Raw genomic sequence first — 10994 nt, forward strand, 5'->3', positions numbered from 1 at the left:
GTCATTTGCTCTTAAATATAGATTTAACGACAAATAACTGTTCATACCGGCGAAACGGAGCAAACATGCGTAGTTTAGTATAAATCAGTTTCTTGCAAAGAAGTAATGATTTTGTTAGTTTGTTTCGGATTTTACGTCACATCGACACAGTATAGGTCATATTGCGACGTTCTAGCTTTACTGGTGGAGGAAGACCTCAGGTGCCCTTCCATGCATTATTTCAGGCACGAATGGGCACCCGAGTAGAACCACCGACGTTCCGTAAGCTAGCTGGATAGCTTCCTCGCATGAAAGAATCCAAATTCCCTGTCGGGATTCGAACCCATAGCGGTGAGGGGCAAGTGGTTTGAAGTCAACGACATTAACCACTCGGCCACGAACGAACCGCAAAGGTGTAATAAAAAAGGCATAGGAGAATACACGCCGGTGAAAGGAAATAGTCATGTAAAATATGTGACTTGACGTTCACAAAACAACGTATAGGGGTGAGCAAAGGTATACACTTAAAATATGTAACAAGTCATTTGCTAATCTTAAAATACATATAAGAATACACACTGGTGAAAAGAATTATACTTGTGATGTGAATTGTGCGAGAAACTATTTTCTCGAAAAGATCGACACACCAAAGAACCAAATGACAATCCACACTGGTGATATACAAGAATAAAGTGCTTATAAGCTGTAGGATACATGGTGATATTTTATATCTAAAGTATTTTCGCTTAGAATTATTCTTACTTGCCAGGCTGTCATCTCTTTCAGTTTATTCCATACTCGAAATATAGTTAAACTCTGCACTGGGGTGCTTGCTCCAAATTGACTTCATACAAGCGCATTTAAGAATAAAACTGTCATTTTTTCCGTTGCGAATGAACATGTAAATCAAAAAAGCTACATAAAGAAAAAAGTATCAGATTTTCGACACTACATGTTATATACATGAAAATATAATTGAGGTGAAACAATTAAAATATGCTAGAATAAGTAAGACCGATATCTGGCATGTGTGTGCAGTTAATATCAGAATGTTTGGGTTTGGTGTAGGCATCAGCCGGGCAGGTACACTGACGGTTCTGATATTCCAGTCTCAACTACAACATATGAAAGACATGAAAATACAAAAAACGAAAACCTGTAATACCGGTATATATGAATAAAGTTTCAAAGTTTATTGGTAAATCAGTACAAAAACCTTTGGCCATATATATACAAACATACATACAAATAAAGATCAAGACAATATCTTTACAATTTTGCAATTCATACAATACAAAATAAAAAATCACAAGTTAATGAGTTACGTGCGTACTGAACAAAAATTCTTGATTATGATAATAGTGGTATTATATCTATATTCTTTTGAAATACAAAGATTTTACTATGAAGCAGCTAAAATATTTAAACTTTCTTCTCTTAGTCTAAAACTGTCATACAAAAATTTTGACAATCTTCTCAATGTATTGGTATTTTGGCTAGACATAACTGAGACAAATTTATTTGTACTAGGCCAAGTTGATCTAATATTGTATTTTATGTGTAGTTCGTTGTACTTTGGACAACAAAGTAAATCAAAGCACTGAATGTACTGATGGGGAGGCTATGACAGAATGTTTCACACTTTTGCTTTAAATGTGCTGTTATTTCAATTATTACCAAAATAAGAAGATATGCACATTGCGCCATTTATCCTTTATTACTGTTGTGTTCAACCATTCATATATACGGTTAATATGGTTGTAAATATTCCAGAACATTTCATTGAGGTCTACATTCGGACTGTTAATCATGCAAATTTTGAAAAACCTAAACTGCCATTTATAAATGACATACCAGCAAGTATGACGACTGTTCAATATAAGATCACAATACCATTTTACAACTGACGGTTCCTTATCAAAATATTCTAGGACTGTTCATCATAAATATTTTATGTCATTTTAATATCATTGAATGATAATAACAACTGCAAGTTATGCAACATTTTTATTGAACATAAAAATTATACATATTTACATGTACCATAATTGAGATCAGTAAGATGAGTATTAATATTCATGCTCTACGGACAGAAAGTTGTCTTCTCCCGAAGCAATTCTCGAATAAAATCACTTTTCAGAAAATTATTCCCATTTCATTCAAGGGGAGGTGGGAATCACGCCGTTCTTTACCCAAACAAACAAGATGGCGGATGCAGCCAAAAAGTAGGTTTTTCCCTTTTTTCTCTGAAATTCGTGATGTTCTTGTGTAAAGGTACATATAACAACCTTCTCCACAATTTTCCTGGCACACAGAAATTTATTTCATGAATTTTTGTCCCGTACTTCTTCTGAAATGCGCGTCACCAGATTCGAAGCGAGAGAATTTTCCACCGGTTTGATCGTGGTAACGTACGGCTTCTTCTCTAAAATTCACTGTTTTGTTTACATATATGTATATTAACTGAAATCACTGACATTAAAAAGTTGTAATATGTTGTCAAGTAATCATTCATGCCCATTTTGGCTAGATTTACTGGTGTAAATATTAATATCGGGGCATTTTCCGGAAATGATAACGTATGGCGTATAAAATATCAATGATAACGTACGGCGCATCGATACACAATATATGTAAATATGAGGTAAATAACAAATTACAAATGTTAACGAGGTTAATAGTATGTAACTCACACATCTTACAATATTCTTTTAACATAGACAGGAGAAAGTTTTACATTCATACAAAATAAAATGAATTATTTCAAAAATATTATCAAAGTTTAATATAATAATTCAGTTCAATATTTTTCTAAGATTATTTTTATAAACATGCAAAGTTTTTTTATATATCACATAATTTGAGGGGTCAGTGTTCATTAATTTATCAAACTTTATTATATTTGGATTTCTATAATAGATTTCAGAGATTTATTTTTTTCGATCCGTGTTAAGATTTGGGCATTCTAATAGAAAATGAAATTCGTCGCCTATGTTATGATTGCAGAGAGTGCATTTTCTCTGTTCTAAAGGTATTCTATGCCAGTTTCCAGTTTCGACCGGTAGTTTATGATTTCTGGTTCTGAATTTGATCATATATTTTAAATATTTGGAAGGTGTTTCACTAAGATGTTTCTCAATTTCAAATTCTCTTTTAAAAATACAATAATTTTTGCAATTAGATGTGTTTTCTAGACCTGAGTACCACTGATTTATGAATATATCTGATAATTTTTGTTTAACTGATTTAACCAGCCAATTTACGTTAGGAAATTCATGACTCATCCAAATATTAGCCATTCCACATTCTATAAAAATATCTTTTATGCAAGTTATCCATTTGAAATTGAAATTTGAGTGACTATTTTTAAAATTACTCAATGCAACTGCATATATTTCTGTTGTAAGCTTTTTGTAATTTGTTACAATTAGTTTTGCCCAAAATGAAATCATCCTTGCTTTAATTTCTATTGATAACGGTTTGGTACCAGTTTCACCATAAACAATTATATTTGAGGTATTTTTTCTTAAGACATAAAATATGTTTAAAAACTTAAGTTGCACTCTTTCAACAATGTCTAAATTTCCAAATCCCCAGATTTCACAACCATATAAAAGTATAGGTTTAACCATTTTATTAAAAAGATCAATTTGAATATTTATAGGTAAGCAGAGATGTTTGCATTTTTTAATTAAAGAATACATAGCTTTTGTAGCTTGTTTGGCAATTTCTTGCTTTGTTTTGAAAAAAGAACCAGATCTGTTAAATAAGACACCTAAATATTTGTATTCATTTACAATTTCTAAAGTTTCGTTTTTGAATGTAAAAGTGTATTCGCGTTGTCTACCTCTTGAAAATACAAGTACTTTTGTTTTAGAAGAATTTAATTTAAGTCTCCAAGCATCACAGTAATCAGCATAGATATTTAAAAGGTTTTGCAAGTCTTCTGCAGATTCTGCCATTAAAACGGTGTCGTCTGCATAAAGAAGTATGAAAAGTTTTACAAAATTTATAGCTTCTGTTTCGAACTCATGTTTGTTGCATTTTACACCTGATGCTATATTACTACTATTAATAAAATCACTAAGATCATTTAAGTATAGAGAAAAAAGCAGGGGAGATAAATTTTCACCCTGTCGGACGCCGACATTACAAGGGAAGTAATCAGTTTTTACTCCATTTACAAAAGTGCATGACTTAGCTTTTTCATACATGTTTTTTATAACATTTAAGAAAGATCCATTTATATTGTTAAGAATAAGTTTTCCCCAAAGACCCTCTCTCCAATAGTATCGAATGCTGCCTTTAAGTCGACAAAAGCACAAAATAAAGATTTTTTACTGGTTCTTAGAATTTCTATTAGCGAATTTAAAACAAATAAGTTATCTGCTGTTGAATAACCTTTACGGAAACCGGCTTGGCATTTATCAATTAAGTCGTTGTCAGTACAATATTGTTCTAGTCTGTTATTTAAGATTAACGTAAACAATTTACCAAGGCAGCTTAAAAGGGTTATTGGTCGATAATTTGATGGATCAGAAGGGTTACCTTTATTTTTAAATATTGGGTTTACTAAACCTGAAGTCCATGCGATAGGTATTTGCCTGTTTTGAATACTATATTGAATAATTTAAGAAATACTTCTTTAGTTTTGGGAAACGAATATTTTAGATGTTCATTCAATACATTGTCAATACCACTGGCTTTATTATTTTTCAAATGTTTGATAGCTTTTTCAATTTCTTGTATTGTTATGGGTTTGTTTAAGAATTCATTTGTTTCCATATTTATTAAATTATCATTTTCAACATAGTCAGTTTCCTCACAGTAGTTTATATCTTTAAAATAGTCGTAAAGTTGATTTATATCTGCACCTATTTTATTTTTTTTTCTTTCCATTTAATAATTTCCAAAATTTTCGAGGCGATTGTGATTTGAGTTTCTTAAGTTTCTCTACATTAGAGAATACAAATTTTTTATGACTTTCATGCAGCACATTTTTATATTGTTTACTTTGATTTTTTAGATTTATTATATTTTCGTCGCTTTTCCGTAATTTATAGAGATGTTTGGCAGAATGAAATTTTTTTCTAGCTCTATGGCAATTATTATCAAACCATTGTTTTTGTTTATTTTTTTCATTATTATAATGATTTTGATTATTATCATTATTTTTAGTGTTTATGTATTTCACACCGAACGTTTCTTCAGAAGATTGTACAAGCAATTCGGAAATTTCCTCAGTTACTTCATTTAACTCATTGCCTATATTATCAAGCGTTTCTATATTCAAAAGCTTTGAGTAGATATCACAAAGCCTATCTTCCTTGATATTAGAACAATAAACATGTGCTTTATCTTGATCAAATATCGTGAATTTATTTAACTTTGGTGTTGATTCATTTAAAGGCTTGTTGCAAAAATCTAATAAAAGTGAGATCGGGCAATGGACATCAGAATACATAGGGCAAAAATCGTGCACAGTCAAACTATCGACAAACTTAAACATATCAGATGTACAAATAAAATAATCAACGCTACTAACATTTTTACAGGTACAATTGCCATTTAAATCACCATTCGTTCTATCATTCAAAATAAACATATCATTTGCATGTAAAAATTCGACAAATCTATAGCCATAATTATTAACACTTCTATCACAATTATTTCTTTGTCGCTTAACAGTAGTGCAATAATTAAATTTTTCAATGTTTTCGTTCAGTTCAAAGTATAGATCATCTAGATTATTGATATGAAAAATATCATAATTCATTTCAACAATATCATTAAGTAATTTTGTTCTGGAGTTCCAATCCCCAAACATACATATACTAGCAGAGTTTTCTGAAAATTTCTCTATTTCATATTGTATTTCTGAAAATGGGTCTGGATTAGAAAAAATTGAGTTTTCTGGTGGCACGTATACTACACCATACAAAGTATTTTCATTTGCAATTATTTTATCGGAAATTTTGAACCATAAAACTAACTTACTGTCACTCTCTAAAATCGTTATATATGGACTTAATGTTTCTCTAACACAAATAACAATACCACCAGACCTGCGTTTTGCAATTTCTTTTCTGTGCTTGAAAAATAGACGAAACCCATCTAATTCAATTGTATCCAAATTGTCTAACTTTGTTTCTTGTAAGCCTATAATGTCAAATTGCTGAATAAAAGAAATGAATTCAGGGTAAATTTGCTTAGACTTTAACCCGCATACATTTATAGAACAAAATTTTAAGGTTGATGACACATATTTGTCATGTACACGTACACTTTTACCTAATAAGTTACTTTCATGCAAAAAACAATTTTCATGGGGATCACGATTTAAAAGTGGTATATCTCCATGTCTGTCCTAAATGTTATTATTATGATATGGGTCAATGCATGTCTGATCGCTTTCTATTCGGTCTATATTTTGAGGAGCGACATGTGTATTCGACGAAATGATCTCATCTTCCATATTTTCACAAAATCGTTTTTGTAATGTATCTTCAAGTGGTGAATTTGCTTTATGTTTGTTCTGTTGTTCATGTTGTCTCAATGGTTCATATGTGTTATGTGTTGGTGTCTCAAACCACTGTCCTCGTGTCGTTACATTACCATTGTTTTGTAAGAAACGTGTTTGTCTGTTGTTATTCTGTCCAATATTTTCTGTTTTGTTCTGTCTCTGTTCATTGTCGTATGTTTGTTGATAGTTGTTGTTAAAGTTTAACCAGCTTCCAGATTCAATATCGTATTTCTGTCCGTTGACCGTCAATTTGTCGTTCTTTAATTGTACTCTGTAGCCACTTTTGCCCTTGTATTTTCTCATCACGGGAAATAAATTTCTTCTTCTTTGTTCTATATCTGGAGGGTAATATTCATTTACGTAAAACGAACCTTTTCTTGCATTCAATTTTATTCCTTTGGAGCGGATATTTTCTTTGTCTTCAAATTTTTGGAATGTTACATGTATGGGCCTCGGTTTTCCTCTAAACATACCTCCCCGGTTTGCCTTAACCAAAGAAATGTTATCACAACACACTGTTTTGTCTACATTTATATCTGGGTCATTTTCAATATTTTCCCTAATAAAATTGTTGATGGATTCTATACAGTTTCCATTTGTGACGGATTTGTTTCTGTGATGCCAGTGAATATTAAATCGTTTTTGAAGGAATTACATCTCTGTTCTGTGACATGATCATACATTTCGGAATTGGATTTTTGATATTATCAAGATTTCTGCGTAAGTACCCATTTTCTGATGTGATTGTCTTAAGGTCAGTTTGCATGGACTTTTTAAAGCGTTGAAATTCATCACAGTAGTCACTCATGCTTTGACACGAAATTTCTACATCGTCAAGTTTTTGTTTGATTGACGTATTTTCTGTATTTATGCGATTTAATTCACATTTCATTTCTGTAACACTGTTTTCGATCGATGCTAATTTTGACATACCCTTTTCAATATTCAAAAGTCTGCTATCCAATTTACCAAAAAGTTCTATCAAAATTTGAGTGTTTGGGTCAGGTGGAACCATAGCATGGTGAAATGGAGACATATATTGCTGATAAGGTGATGGAATTCCTCGCAAATATGATTCATTTGTCGTAAAGCTTCCATTGGCGTCTGTGGGTGGGCTAGATGTAGGTTTTGTAGATGTGCCCCCACCCGCTTGATTTTTGTTTTCTCCGTTATTTTTGTTATTTACGTTTTTTACTAACTTCGATGATTTTTTTACCTGATTCTGACATATTTGTTGACTGTTTTAGCGTTTCTAATGTGTTTGTAACTGTCTTTTGTACTTCTTTTTACGTTTTCTTTGTCTCGGTGTATTCGGAAAATTTAAAAGTCCGCCATCTTACTTTAACCTCGTTTTCGTTTTTCATACCAGAACTATTTATTACAGACGTGCGTATACCTAAACCTGATTACCGCGGCAGTATGACGTCACGGAGTAGTGATTTTGAAAAATTAACAAACAAAAATCAAGAATTTTTCAGAGAATTATTATCTTTACAAATTGCAGATATAAAATTAAAGAATGAAAATATTTTCATATTGTAAATGTCTGTGATGAGTGATGAGTCAGCTTCGAAAAAATCAAGGTACTATTTTTTGACCTGATAACCGCGGCAGTAAGATTTGGCGGACGGTATTAACATTGGGGAGGCATAGCCTCCCCAAAAATGATATTCTGATTCACAAACATTTTGATTACACATCTTACATTACGTTCCGACCTAAGTATATTATTAAATCTATCAACTTCTATTTCTAGACAATGAGCACTTAATTTAAATTTAGTCAACTGTTTTCTGTGTGTTTCTTTAACAATATCAACAATGTATTTTTCAAATCTGAACTCTGTTTTGAATATTAAGCTATCTATTGAGAACAAGTTTACGTTCAAATTATTATACAAAAATCCATATCCAAGATTATCTAACATAGTTTTTATCGATTTACACCATACATATGAACGTGTAGTATTTATATCATTTCTTTCATACAAAGTAAATTGATCTATCATAACACTGTACATCAAAGAATTCGGCTTATTAAGTATATTAATGAAATATTTTAATGATCTTTGTTTACATTGTAATGCTAATGGAAATCTGCCTAATTCTCCCAAATTTGCATTTGATGTAGAAGGACGGACCCCTAACACATATTTGCAAAATTTGTAATGTAGTATATATGAACAAGTCATTCAAAATACAGTTAAAGCCGGGAAGTCCCAAATCGTGAAAATATTTCAATCTTATTTTCTACAAAACTTCTAAACACTCTAATGCTATATGCGAGAACGCTTGCATTGAGGTGTACATGAAAGTTACTGTCAAATACCACCAAATGTTGGACTTCATCCTTGCAAAACATTTTACATGTACACAAAATAATGTAAAATGTCTTCACTCTGTATGCATTGTATTTAAACAATACGTTTTAATAAGTAGTATGTTAAAATGAATTATATACCCAAAGAATAAGCGCACACTTCGAACACTTTACAAATTGTACTTATCACCAAAAAAATTTGGCATTGAATTTGAATTAAAAAGAGTTCTTCCCGAAGAGTTATATAGATAGATTCTAACTATATGCACTATTTCTTGTGTAACTTTATTGTACTTCCGTTTTGTGTGCAACCAGTGGCAAATAACTGTGCTTTTGAGCCTTATAACCCATAATCTTGCAGTACTTCTGGCAAAGTTTTCACATTCACAACTTTTAAAATAATCGCATTACCGTAAAGTTTGTCCTGCTTTTCAAGCGAACTAACAAATATTTTTATGTCCCTATTTCCATATTTTCCAGAAACATAATAGCGACCTCGAAGAACTAGCTGGGGCCCGAGGGGCCCAGTTACAAGGGAAGCATTCGGTAAACGAGTAAACTCCCAAAAAAGATTGTTTTTTTGGGAAATTTTTTTTCGGAAATACATTAAAAAAAAAGTAAATGTTTGCTTGCTCTTTTCATCCCGAAAATTTTTTTTGGTTCCCTAAACTATTAATCGGAGCGCACCCCGGGAAACAGACAAATGTGTACGGGTTTTAATTTTTGAAGTTGCCCCGGGGAAACAGTTTTCTGGTTTAATGGGTTTCCCTCTCAAATTAACACTCGGAAAACCTTGTCTATTGCCATCAATCCTGATGTCAAGATTCGCGAAAGTAGATTTCCCGAAATGAGACTCTTAGCGCGTTCACGATCGTGCTATAAAAAAAATCAGTCAAATTTTAAATATTTTATAAAACTTTTTTTTATAAAATGTTGAAAAATTTGACTGATTCAAGTAACGTATCGGCAGCTGAACTACTGGCTACACATTATGATTATAATACTTTGAACTGCACACTTTCGGCCACACAATTCACTCAACACTAACACACACTCTTTTCTACTTCCGAAATACGGCCATTTCATGTTTTAAATGATTTATAAATTTAATCAAATTTAAGTGAGCACAAATTCAATTCGTGATTAATAATGCCAATTCATTCGGGAAAAGGGTATAGTGAAACGGGAACCTACTGGAAATAGATATTGACTCTGCGTCTATTTCTATTTATTCTACATTTTATGAAAAGTTGCGTATAAAGGTAATTTTACAAAAGTTGTATTGTATGCTTGAATCAGTGATATTTTTTGTATTTTTTTATGATTTATTCATCAAAGATCTTGAAAATAAAAGCATATCAATTACTGAACAATTAAAGACTGCAATTGTTTTCAGTAATCTCAAAAATTCAAACATACAATAACGTTGCTCAACAAAATGAAATATTCAAATATTGACATCTTAAAAAGCAACATTACAATTTCTATAAAATGAATTAATGATGTATCCTATGGAACAGAATTTATGCATTTTATTCTATCTTGCTTGATGACATTGGAACATGCATTATTAAAACTGATATTTTAAAACAGGAACCATAATAAGACAGGAAACAAGAATCAAAGCACAGAAGGCGCTGACTTTGTTTTGGTGTCAGATTGTCAGAAAGGTGTAAGTTGTGAGATTATAAACCTATTTGTTTTGAATAGTGCCACCAATTCTACTTCCAGTGTTTTAACTGAATTAAAATGACTATAAGACTAACTGAAACACTGATAGTAAATTCAGTGTTTATTTGACTTAAACCATTTTTAAAAAAATGAGTTGCCTTACCTGTTATTTGAACTCCAAACCCCTCGCTTCCTAAGCGAGCGTCCACGGTGAAGTTATATGTTAACGGTCTGAAGAAAACCACATTATGCCTTATTAATTTCGATATATTTTGTTCACGGTAAACCTGTTGTTTAAGACTGATGTAAATAATCATAGAGCTTAATATAAGCATGTACATTTATAAAGAATAACACAATATTAGAAATCTTCGACTATTCGGGAATAAGTTTTTTTCCCGAGAAAGCTTGAAAATTAATGCGCCTGTCATTTGACAATCTTTACGCAGTGATCTCCCCTTAATTTTTCGGCGTTAGTGTACATATAAAGGGAAGTAACCGC

Source organism: Ruditapes philippinarum, unplaced genomic scaffold (assembly GCF_026571515.1).
Source record: "Ruditapes philippinarum isolate M1 unplaced genomic scaffold, ASM2657151v2 ctg5870_1_1_1_1, whole genome shotgun sequence".
NCBI classification, from domain to species: Eukaryota; Metazoa; Mollusca; class Bivalvia; order Venerida; family Veneridae; genus Ruditapes; species Ruditapes philippinarum.